This window comes from Lactuca sativa, chromosome 4 (assembly GCF_002870075.4).
Source record: "Lactuca sativa cultivar Salinas chromosome 4, Lsat_Salinas_v11, whole genome shotgun sequence".
Taxonomy (NCBI): domain Eukaryota; kingdom Viridiplantae; phylum Streptophyta; class Magnoliopsida; order Asterales; family Asteraceae; genus Lactuca; species Lactuca sativa.
In genome coordinates, this window is record NC_056626.2 from 83,388,391 (window position 1) to 83,399,439 (window position 11,049).

The following is an 11,049-nucleotide window of genomic DNA, read 5'->3' on the forward strand; positions in this document are numbered from 1 at the left end:
TACATGTACGATCAGAGAAACATATGAAAAAGAGACTTGAAAAATAAGCAGTGAAAATACATCATGTATTTTCCCACTACTGTGCAAGCAATTAAAGAAAACAAGAAAAAAATGATATAAACAAGACAAAATTATATAAATGGTCCCTTTGATTTATCAAATGCATAATTTTAGTCTTTTTTAATATTTTATAGAAATATGGCCCCTGGGTTTTATAAATATTGTATAGTTGGTTTCATTTTGTTTCATAATCTTCCCCTAATATGACTTTATTTCTTACATCTGTAAGACTATATTGCACAATTGATTGATGGCTCAAGCATCATGGTTAAAACGCTTCCTCATCTAAAGAAAAATTTGACTTTATTTCTTACATCTGTAAGACTATATTACACAATTGATTGATGGCTCAAGCATCATGGCTAAAACCCTTCCTCATCTAAAGAAAAATAACCAATTTTAGTATTCATTTGCAACATTATAAAGCGCCTTACATATATATCATAAAGAAACATAATTGATCAGAAATCAAATCATTTCAACTATGGGGTTCGGAGTGGAAATCACCGGTAGTTGTGGTAGTAAGTTAAAAATATATACAACTTTTCACTCCAATGAAATAAATGGAAGTATTTCTTATAAAACTTTTCTTTTATCAAAGACAATTACTAAATGCCTTCCCCGATAAGATAAACATGACCTGACCACTTTTAACAGCATCTTCTGGGTACTTACTTGAATGTGAAAACACATTTTCGGGAAATGTTCGTAAGAACATGCATGGATTGGTTCATACCATCAAGAATCCGCTCCAGATTATAAATTTGATTGATGCTATTATCTTGCTAACAGTTATTAATTTCATTAATATGATAGAATTTCTTTTAAATTGGTTCTAGACAAATTACTATTTTCTACGATAAATCTTGAATTTTATAATTAGAGATGAAAACATGGACACGTAGGGTATGAGAGCAGATATGGGCATGTTTTAATTTTAACAACCATCGTTATCACTTGTTCTTTTTAATTAAAATAAAAAGTACAAAAATCAATTTATTTTTTTAATGGATTAATAAAAAAATATAAATAGATATATCATTTACAATCAACAAATATTACCTTCACACCCTGTCTTCCTCAGCTATTATTATATTATTAAAATGGATAACATTTTCACAAAAATTGAATTGTTATATTGTGTTTATTCTACTTTTAGATTAGAGATTGATTACATAAAGTTATTACACTATAACCAATCATTCAGGATATTTTGATATGTCAGTTTTGATTACGTGACAAGTTGATAAGATACTATTTGATTACATTAAATTTTAGGTGTCAAAAAAATAAAAATTTAAATATAATGACTTTGTGATAGTTATTTAAAATATAATAATTTTAAGAAGTTTCCAAAATATAGAGATTTTGTGATAATTATCTAAAATATAGTGAATTTTGTGATGTTTTCATCCATGATTATGTTGATAAATTAATAATGCTTTTAAACTAACTATGTTTTGTTTAATAGCACAAAAAAATCAATAAATATCTAGTTTAAAAATATTTATTTATAATATAATGTAACGCTCGGCTCCACTTTCTACGTATGAGTTGATTTCTTGTTGAATTGTTAAGTTTTGAGTTTTGTGGTTTTTGGCGAAGCCGCACCGCGAATTATAGAAGTCGCGATGCGGGATATGTTAATAAGTAGCAACACACTGGTTTAATGGCGCACGTTACAGCGCAGCTAGTGCCCAAAACCCTAAAACTTATGCCTTGAGCCCTATTTAAAGAATGCTAACCTCTAAGATTTCTCTAAACCATAGCCTCTTTCCTCCCAAAAGAAACCTTATCCCTCTTCTTGCTTGTTAGAGAGTTTATGAAGTTTTTAAAGAGATTATGAAGAAAAAGAAAAGTTGTTTAGCTTGGAGAGTTGATTTTCAGTGAAGAATCTACATTCTACCCTTCTCTTAAGCATTGTAAGTTAGCAAGTTTGTTTCTTTACTCTAGAATATGTTACATCTAGGTTGTTTTTTGGCTTTTTGGTCGCTTTTAATCATTTTGACCTTATGCTCTTAGAGTTTGAGCAACTCCAGAACTTTAACTTACAAATGGGCATGTTTCTGGACTTTAGGAAGAAGAAAAATGAGTATGCATGGGTTCTTTTGCAATCATGCACAAGATTATCAGATTTTATGGATTTAATATGGTTAGGGTTTTAGATTTGGTTTAATCTAGCCATAAGAATGGATAAAATTGAAAACTCTATCCATTAAGTCACTAGAGAGAATCAAATATAGGAATCTAAGCCTTGATTTGTAAAGATTAAGTGCTTAATGATTTAAGAATGTTCTGTTAGGTGAAACGCGATGCAGCTAAAGATTGGTCACGTCATAGAAAAATTAATGGGTCTTGCGAGTGTTTTTTCGTGAGTTAATTGTGACACAACTAGAAACTGGATCGCAACGTCATGTCAATTGATCGTTGAATGTTGACTTTTTGACTAGTTAAGCTTTTAGTCGGCTGGGATGGATTTAGATCTTAAATAATGTGTTAAAAGACAAATTGGTCTTTTGCCTAATAGAATTAGGAAAAAAACCTAACCAAGACCATAGAAGTGTTCAAGTGATATTATATGAATTGCATATGAGTGTTGTAATTTCTCACTAAGCCTTAGACTTAGAGTAGTTACTTAATTTTTTTATAGCATGACCTTTTAGTGTGAAAAGGGACAAAATCCAGCATAATTGTGACAACCGGAGATTCTCAATGTCATGACATCTATCTATTTATTTAGTATTTATCTAATGTGTGATGATTTTCAAAACGATATTTATGCTTCCGCAGTTTGAGGATATTATGGTTTAATATGATTATGTGGTGAGACATGGTTGATTTTAATTAAGTCTATTCAGTTCTATCTTTTATTAAGGAATTATCTAAGATTTATACTCCGATTTCATAACGAAAAATGGGTTGTATTTTGGAATGTTACATATAAATGGACGACATGTTAAAGTATATATTTCAATGTTAACATAAACATTTTCAAATTTCAAATAATATAAGGAAGTATGGGTGAGCAAAACTGAACCCGGAAACCCAACAACCGAAACCGAAATACCAAAACTAAAACATAAACCGACGGGTTGGTTGAGATTTTTCAAAAACCGAAAATTTCGGTTTGGTTCGGTTTCTTTAGATGGTAAAACCAAACCTCAATCGATTATATAAAATACTTATAAAAATATATACTTTATATACATAATATATATATATATATATATATATATATATATATATATATATATATATATATATATATATATATATATATATAATTGGCATAACACTAACACAATTAGTGTTTGGTTCATGTGCTTAACGCACATTCCTTTTGATCCTTAGCTCGCGTGTTCGAAACATGGGATATACACAATTTCTTTAACTTGGAACCGAAACTGGGAAGCTGGAAACCAAACCAGGAACCGAGAAACCAAACCCATTGGTTTGGGTTGTGGGTTCGTTTTGGATTATTTAAAAACCGATTCCATCAGGTTGGGTTCAGTTATAGGTCGGTTATTGGTTTGGGTTGTGGGTTCGTTTTGGATTATTTAAAAACCGATTCCATCGGGTTGGGTTATGTTATAGGTCGAAACCGACCCATACCGAGCCATGCTCAGCCCTATAGGGAATGTATATATGTGTAAATAATTATCCATTACTAAATTATATGTTTTGAATAGTTGATTAATCATTAACGATATTATCTTATTTGTAAGGGATAATATTTTTAGAATTTAATATAAAATGACAATGGGGCCCCACCAGACTTTTTGACATCCCTCCTTGTGGTTGAGGGTTCAAGCCCTGTTGTGGACGTATGAGGATTTAAGGTATAGTTTTAGGAGTAGGTTAGATTTTTCGTTTCAATATTATATATATATATATATATATATATATATATATATATATATATATATTATGTATATAAAGTATATATTTTTATAAGTATTTTATATATATATATATATATATATATATATATATATATATATATATATATATATATATATATATATATATATATATTTGAAGGTTGTCTTACTCTAACTACCAACATTAAACATTAAAACAAAAATCATTAATGAAAAAAGAATGTTTAGGAATCAAGAAAACACATTAAAGATCCTACATTGAACTTAGATAATTAAAAAAAAATTATCTTCTTTTTCATTAACTTTTTATTATAAGAAATAGATCTCAAAATAAATATTCAAAGCTCTATATAGTTTAACATTTAAAGATCTTAACGATTGCAGAAGAGCCATTGCAAGTGAATGTACATTTTTAGGTTTGAAGTTCACAATCAATGTGATCTTCACTATATATTGGGGCCTTTCACTTTACCAAATCTCGTTCACATATCTTTTGTTTCTTTATGAAACTTACACAGACGTTTGAACTCTAGAGGAAGTCTTCTGAACTCAGGGATAGTAGGATCTAGGTTATTGAAGACTTTGAAAAATTTGGTGTTAGGAGATAGAGGGATTGATATATGTCATTTTATGCATCTTTTAGGATAATTCTTATTATCTTTTTACATCATATTTTATGTTATTTCATATGCATTAGTTTAAATAATGTTTAGCTCATGTGTTTAGTCGGAATTCCCGTATTGCTCGTGTTTTTATGTCATTTTTAGATATTTAGTGTCACACCCCAAAACCGAGAACGGTGGAATACGTTCTGGGGTGGAGGACGTCATGTTCAGTATCATAACAATGCATAATAGTAAAAACAAGCAACAACATCCATTGCATTAATATAGTAATTGTAATACAAGCGTGTTCTGTATAGTTTGATAGACACCAAAAGTATAAACAAAAATAAAGGATGGGTCTTATATGAGCTCCATCTTCTCAAAAGCTGCATCAGTACCTGTCTATTGTTGACCTGAGAATAAAAGTTATTTTGAAAACGAGTATCAACATAAAGCTGGTGAGTTCATAAGAATTTAGTGTCATTACTTGTATAAAAGTATTTACAGTTGTGAAACTAGAAAGTTGTTATCCAATTTGAAAATAGTGAATCTCTAGAAAATCCTATATTTTCTAATAAAAGTAGTCTTCTGCCAAGACTTGGTTACTTGTAGGTTTGATCCTTTGAGTATGTAAAAGTTTTCCCAATTAGACTTAATTATTATAAAAATATAGTTTGGACTTCGTTTGAACAAAGTAAACGGGAAAATAATGTATTATTCTAGCACTGTTACTGTCGACTGGTTGGTAATTAACCGCAGACTCTAGGTAGCGATATGTATTTAATACACCTCGGGAAGTCTACTTTACCTTTAATTCATAATTTGTTAATTTAGAGTTCCGAATGTGAATCTGTATGTAACCAGGCGGACATGCGATTGAATGTATCATGACCCTCCAGGTCATACGTAGTGTGGTAGCATGTTATCATCCCTGGGCCTAGTTGGCTTGGACTGTAGCTAGCAGTCGGGAGGTGTGAGTGTCCGCCCTGTATAGATCTATACACATAGAGCCCGCTCTCCATCCAGGAGATTAAGGTTACATGGTGAAGGCGCGGTAAAGTGCCGTATAGAGAGATAGTGTCTCACATTCTGTTTTAGTATGTTCTCTTGTATTAGAGTATAGTGTACTTCTCAGTATAATGTATTTAGTGTTTTTTTGTATAGCATATAGTATTCTTCCTGTATAGTACTTAACATGTGGCGACTCATAATAGCACTAACCGTGGTAAGTATCATAGTAATGGAAGTGAGGAGTGGTAAACCTTAACTACACTTATTATAGTTAACTGGCATGTTGCAGTCACTCTTGGATACTCATAAATATTGAACTGAGTGAAGGTATTCATATCCAACACAAATGCATACTATATATAACTAAGAATTCAACGACAGTCGGACAGGTAACAAATTACCCTAAGACCCCAAATAAACAAGAACATGAAATAAGGCGAGCTATCAGTCCTAAGTCCTTCAAGTTTTACTTATATAAATATATTGGTGTGGATATATTTTAGAAACATAAGAAGTTTTGAAAGAATTTGAAAATAATTTTTATAACAAATTATCATGACAATGAATTTGAAAACATTGAAAGTAGTTTTGATAGCAAAACGGTTAAAACTATACATATCCTTTATGATTGTAAGCTACTAATCACATGTGATTGATACTATAAATTGTTGGATTCAACTTGTACCCCCCCCCCCCCCCCCCCATAAAAGCATTTATAAACATTTGAAAGGTAAATTAAGGGGTATGAACTCACCTACAGCGAGTGGAGTAGATGGAATGCCGGGTAGGATGCTAGGTGTCAAGTGAGGACTTGAACACGCCCACAGATCCTATGTAACATATAGTGGTGCGTGATGGTGTCTAATTAGTCATTTTATCACCAATTTAGTAAGTAAAGGCCCTTTTGTGCATGAAAACACTTTGCTACAAGTGCAAGGAGTGCTAGGGGTTGCTTTCATAGATTGTATGGCCTCACGATGGAGTTTACACTTCAAGTGACTATCCTAACATGAGTTTGCGGTTAAGAGACCACCTCCACCATGAGTTTATGGCCGTAAACTCATGGGAATGGTGAGTTTGTGTGTTTAAAGGTCTCTTGCATCGCTAGGAAGGGTTCTAAGGTCAAAACAAAGGTCTTGGGAAGTGATTAGGGTTCGAAAGGGTATTCCCTTGGAGTTTGGGGTCCTTGGACCACTCCTTGGGAGTTTATGGTCGTAAACACTAGGGTTTATGGCCGTAAACCCTTGGGCACAACATTTCCTTTGTATTTTGTGGTCCTAGGCTGATTCATACAAGTTTCTAGTCCATTAAACATGCTAAGGAAGGAGTTAGGGACACCAAAACACCCTTTATGGTGTTTACGGTTCATGAATGTTCATGGATTGTAAACTCATATTTACTCCTTTAAAGGCATGATTTTGGGTTTCTAATTTCATGCATGCAAGTTTCTAAGTCAAGGATGAGCATTAGAAGGGTTTTGGAGGGATTTTGGGGCTTCAAAACCCCCTTATGGGAGTTCACGGTTTTGGGAGGTGTTCCCCAATCGTAAACTCGAGTTTTTATGGTATTTGGGTGATTAAATCCCGAATTTGCATGGATACAAAGCTAAACAAGCTAGGAAGGATCACTTACGATTTTGGAGCTTGAATGAGGTGTTTCTTGGCCAAAACCCACTTGTAGAGAAAGAGTAGAGAGAGAAAGCTTCTAGGAGTGAGAAAAGGTTCAAGTGAAAGCCACTCAACCCTTATATAGGGCTTGAGTTGGCGGCCAGGTGGGGATCCACCCCATACCGACGTTAAACGGAGTTTAAAATTTTACCCGATTAAATGGTCGTAACCCGACTTAGTCGTAAACTAAAATTTTTCCCAAATAATTTTGAGGGTATCACACGTGTTGTTATTTATTTCATTTTGACACTAATAAGATAAAATAAAACATTAATTTATTTGTCTAACCCAAATGTTAACGAAAATTTGAGTAATAAAAAAAATATTCTATTAACGGAAATGGGTTACAGCGACAGAATAAATTTCAGGTTGTCACATCATCCCCCTGTTAGAGGAAATTTCGTCCCGAAATTTAGAATTCAAGTAGCTAAGTTATTACAACACAACTAAGCAAAGATATGAAGATATTTAAGTTTCATTTGATGCTCGCGCTCCCAAGTGAACTCCGGTCCTCGCTTAGCGTTCCAGCGAACCTTCACAATTGGGATGTGGCTTTGTTTCGTTCGTTTGACCTCTCGGTCCATAATCTCCACAGGTTCTTCCACGGAGTTGAGGCTCTCGTCGATCTCGATCTCATCTAGTGGAATTACGAGAGTCTCTTTGGATAGGCACTTTTTCAAGTTTGAGACGTGGAAGGTAGGGTGTATGTTACCGAGTTCGCGGGGTAGATTGAGTTTGTAAGCTACGGGGCCGATTCTGGCGAGAATCTCAAAAGGCCCTATGTACCTTGGATTTAGCTTTCCATGCTTTCCAAAGTGTATCGTTCCCTTCCAGGGTGAGACTTTCAAAAGGACTCGGTCTCCCACCTGGAATTCCAAAGGTTTCCTTCGTTTGTCTGCGTAGCTTTTCTGTCGATCTCTAGCGGCTTTTAATTGATAGCGAATCTGTACGATCTTCTCAGTCGTTTCTCGAATGATTTCCGGACCCGTGAGAGCGCTGTCAGGAACTCGTCCTTTAGCTAACTGAGTGTCACCCACCTCAGCCCAACACAGAGGGGATCTGCACTTTCGGCCGTAGAGGGCTTCAAATGGAGCTGCTTTGATGCTCGTGTGATAGCTGTTGTTGTAGGAAAACTCGAAAAGGGGTAAGTGGGTATCCCATGCCTTACCAAAGTCGATCACGCAGGCTCGCAGCATATCTTCCAGGGTTTGGATAGTCCTCTCACGCTGTCCATCTGTCTGCGGATGGTAGGCTGTACTCATGTCCAACCTCGTCCCTAATGCGTTTTGTAGCGATTGCCAAAATCTCGAAGTGAACCTACTATCTCTATCGGAGATTATAGATATAGGGACACCATGAAGTCGTACAATCTCTTTAATGTATGTTCTTGTGAGTTTCTCTATCCTATCTGTCTCCTTGATGGGTAGGAAGTGCGCAGACTTGGTCAATCTGTCGACGATGACCCATATGGTATGAAGCCCACCTGTTGTCTTGGGTAGCTTGGTTATGAAATCCATAGTGATCTGTTCCCACTTCCATTCAGGTATCTCCGGTTGCTGTAGTAAACCTGATGGTTTCTGGTAGTGAACCTTAACCTTGGCGCAAGTAAGGCATTTACTCACGTAGGTAGCCATCTTTGCTTTCATGTTAGGCCACCAATAAGACTTTTTAAGGTCTAGATACATCTTATCTGAACCTGGGTGCACGGAATACCGAGTGTTGTGGGCTTCCTTCATGACCAAGTCTCTGAAGCCACCATGTCGCGGTGTCTAGTTTCAGTCCATGAGATATAAGGCTCCGTCACCTTTGACTTCCAAGTTCTTATGCATTCCTCATAGGGATTCTCCTGCTACATTTTTAGGTTTCAAAGCTTCGAGCTGATCCTCCTTAATCTGTGCGGATAGATGCGAATGGATAATCATTGTTAATGACTTGACTCTTTGACCAGAATATTCCTTTCGACTTAGGGCGTCTGCTACCACATTGGATTTTCCCGGGTGATAACGAATCTCACAATCGTAATCATTGAGTAGCTCGACCCACCGTCGTTGTCTCATATTGAGCTCCTTCTGGTTCAGTATGTGTTGGAGGCTTTTGTGGTCAGTGTATATCATGCTCTTCGTACCATACAGGTAGTGTCTCCAGATCTTTAAAGCGAATACAACCGCTCCTAATTTGAGGTCGTGCGTGGTGTAGTTAACTTCATGTGTCTTCAGCTATCTCGAGGCATATGCAACGACCTTTCCTCGTTGCATCAGAACACAACCGAGCCCCTGATTGGACGCATCGCAGTACACCACAAAATCTTCTGTCCCTTCGGGATGGGATTCAAGAGTTGAAAAACTCTTTGATCGTTTAGATCTTCAAACAGGTTAATCACATAAATAAGAACAGAAAGATCAAACAGTTGAATGAATCAAAATATGCTGAATGATTCAATAGATTCACGCCACAGCAGAGCTCGACTAAGAACTTCCGATGTAGAGGCTGTTTAGGGTTACAATCAAAATAAAAGTAAACGTTGTAAATGATTGACTCCAAATCTTACGTACTAAGATGCATGCAAGCATCTATAAATACTAAACCCTAGAATATAAAATCACGGATGGACAGGCCCAATCCGGATACAAAATTAGACTAAAGAACAAGCCCAAGACGCAGCACATCACGGACCCTACAGGGATAGTATCGGTGCGGTTCACAAGGGTCATTTCAGGGTTTGGAATGCCTTATCTTGTTTCTCTCCCCAGTCAAAAGCCACGTCTTTCTGGGTCAATGTTGTAAGGGGTTTCGCGATTCGAGAGAAGTTCTGTATGAATCTGCGATAGTAGCCAGCGAGGCCTAGAAATTGACAAATTTCTGTAGGCGTCTTCAGTGCTAACCAGTTCTCAATAGCTTTAATCTTGGATTGGTTCATGTGGATTCCTTCCTCGCTAACCACGTGTCCTAAGAATTCGACTCTTCGGATCCAGAATTCGCACTTAGAGAACTTTGCATATAACTTCTCCGATCGTAGGGTTTCTAGGACTCATCGTAGATGATCGCTATGATCCTCCTTACTCCGAGAGTAGACAAGTATGTCATCAATGAAGACGATGACGAACTGATCCAAGTAAGGACGACACACCCTATTTATTAAATCCATGAATACCGCGGGCGTGTGGGTCAGTCCGAACAGCATCACTACGAACTCGTAGTGTCTGTAATGAGTTCGGAAGGCTGTTTTCGGGACATCCTCCTCAAGCACTCGTAACTGGTGATACCCGAACCTAAGTTCAATCTTGGAAAAGTAACTCACCTCTTGCATTTGGTCGAATAGGTCGTCTATACGAGGAAGAGGGTAGCTATTTTTTACCGTCAGCTTGTTGAGTTCTCTGTAGTCGATGCACATACGGAACGATTCGTCCTTCTTCTTTACGAACAAGACTGGTGCTCCCCAGGGTGAGAAACTCGGCCTTATGAAGCCCTTGCTGAGCAGCTCGTTAAGTTGACCGGACAACTCTTGCATCTCAGCAGGTGCTAGACGATAGGGTGATTTGGCTATGGGGGTAACTCCTGGAATTAAGTCGATCCTGAACTCGACCTGGCGTTGGGGAGGTAAACCTGGTAACTCCTCTGGAAAAACATCAGGGAAGTCGCATACTACGGGGTAGTCTTTTGGATCTTTCATTTCCTGGCTCGTGTCGACAACGTGTGCCAGGAATACATGATATTCTTTACGTAAGTACTTCTGGGCTTGAATACTCGAGATAATATGAAGACTCGTGTTGGGCTTGTCTCCGTAGATTAATAGGGTTTCGTTATTCGGTAGGTTTAGGCGGATGG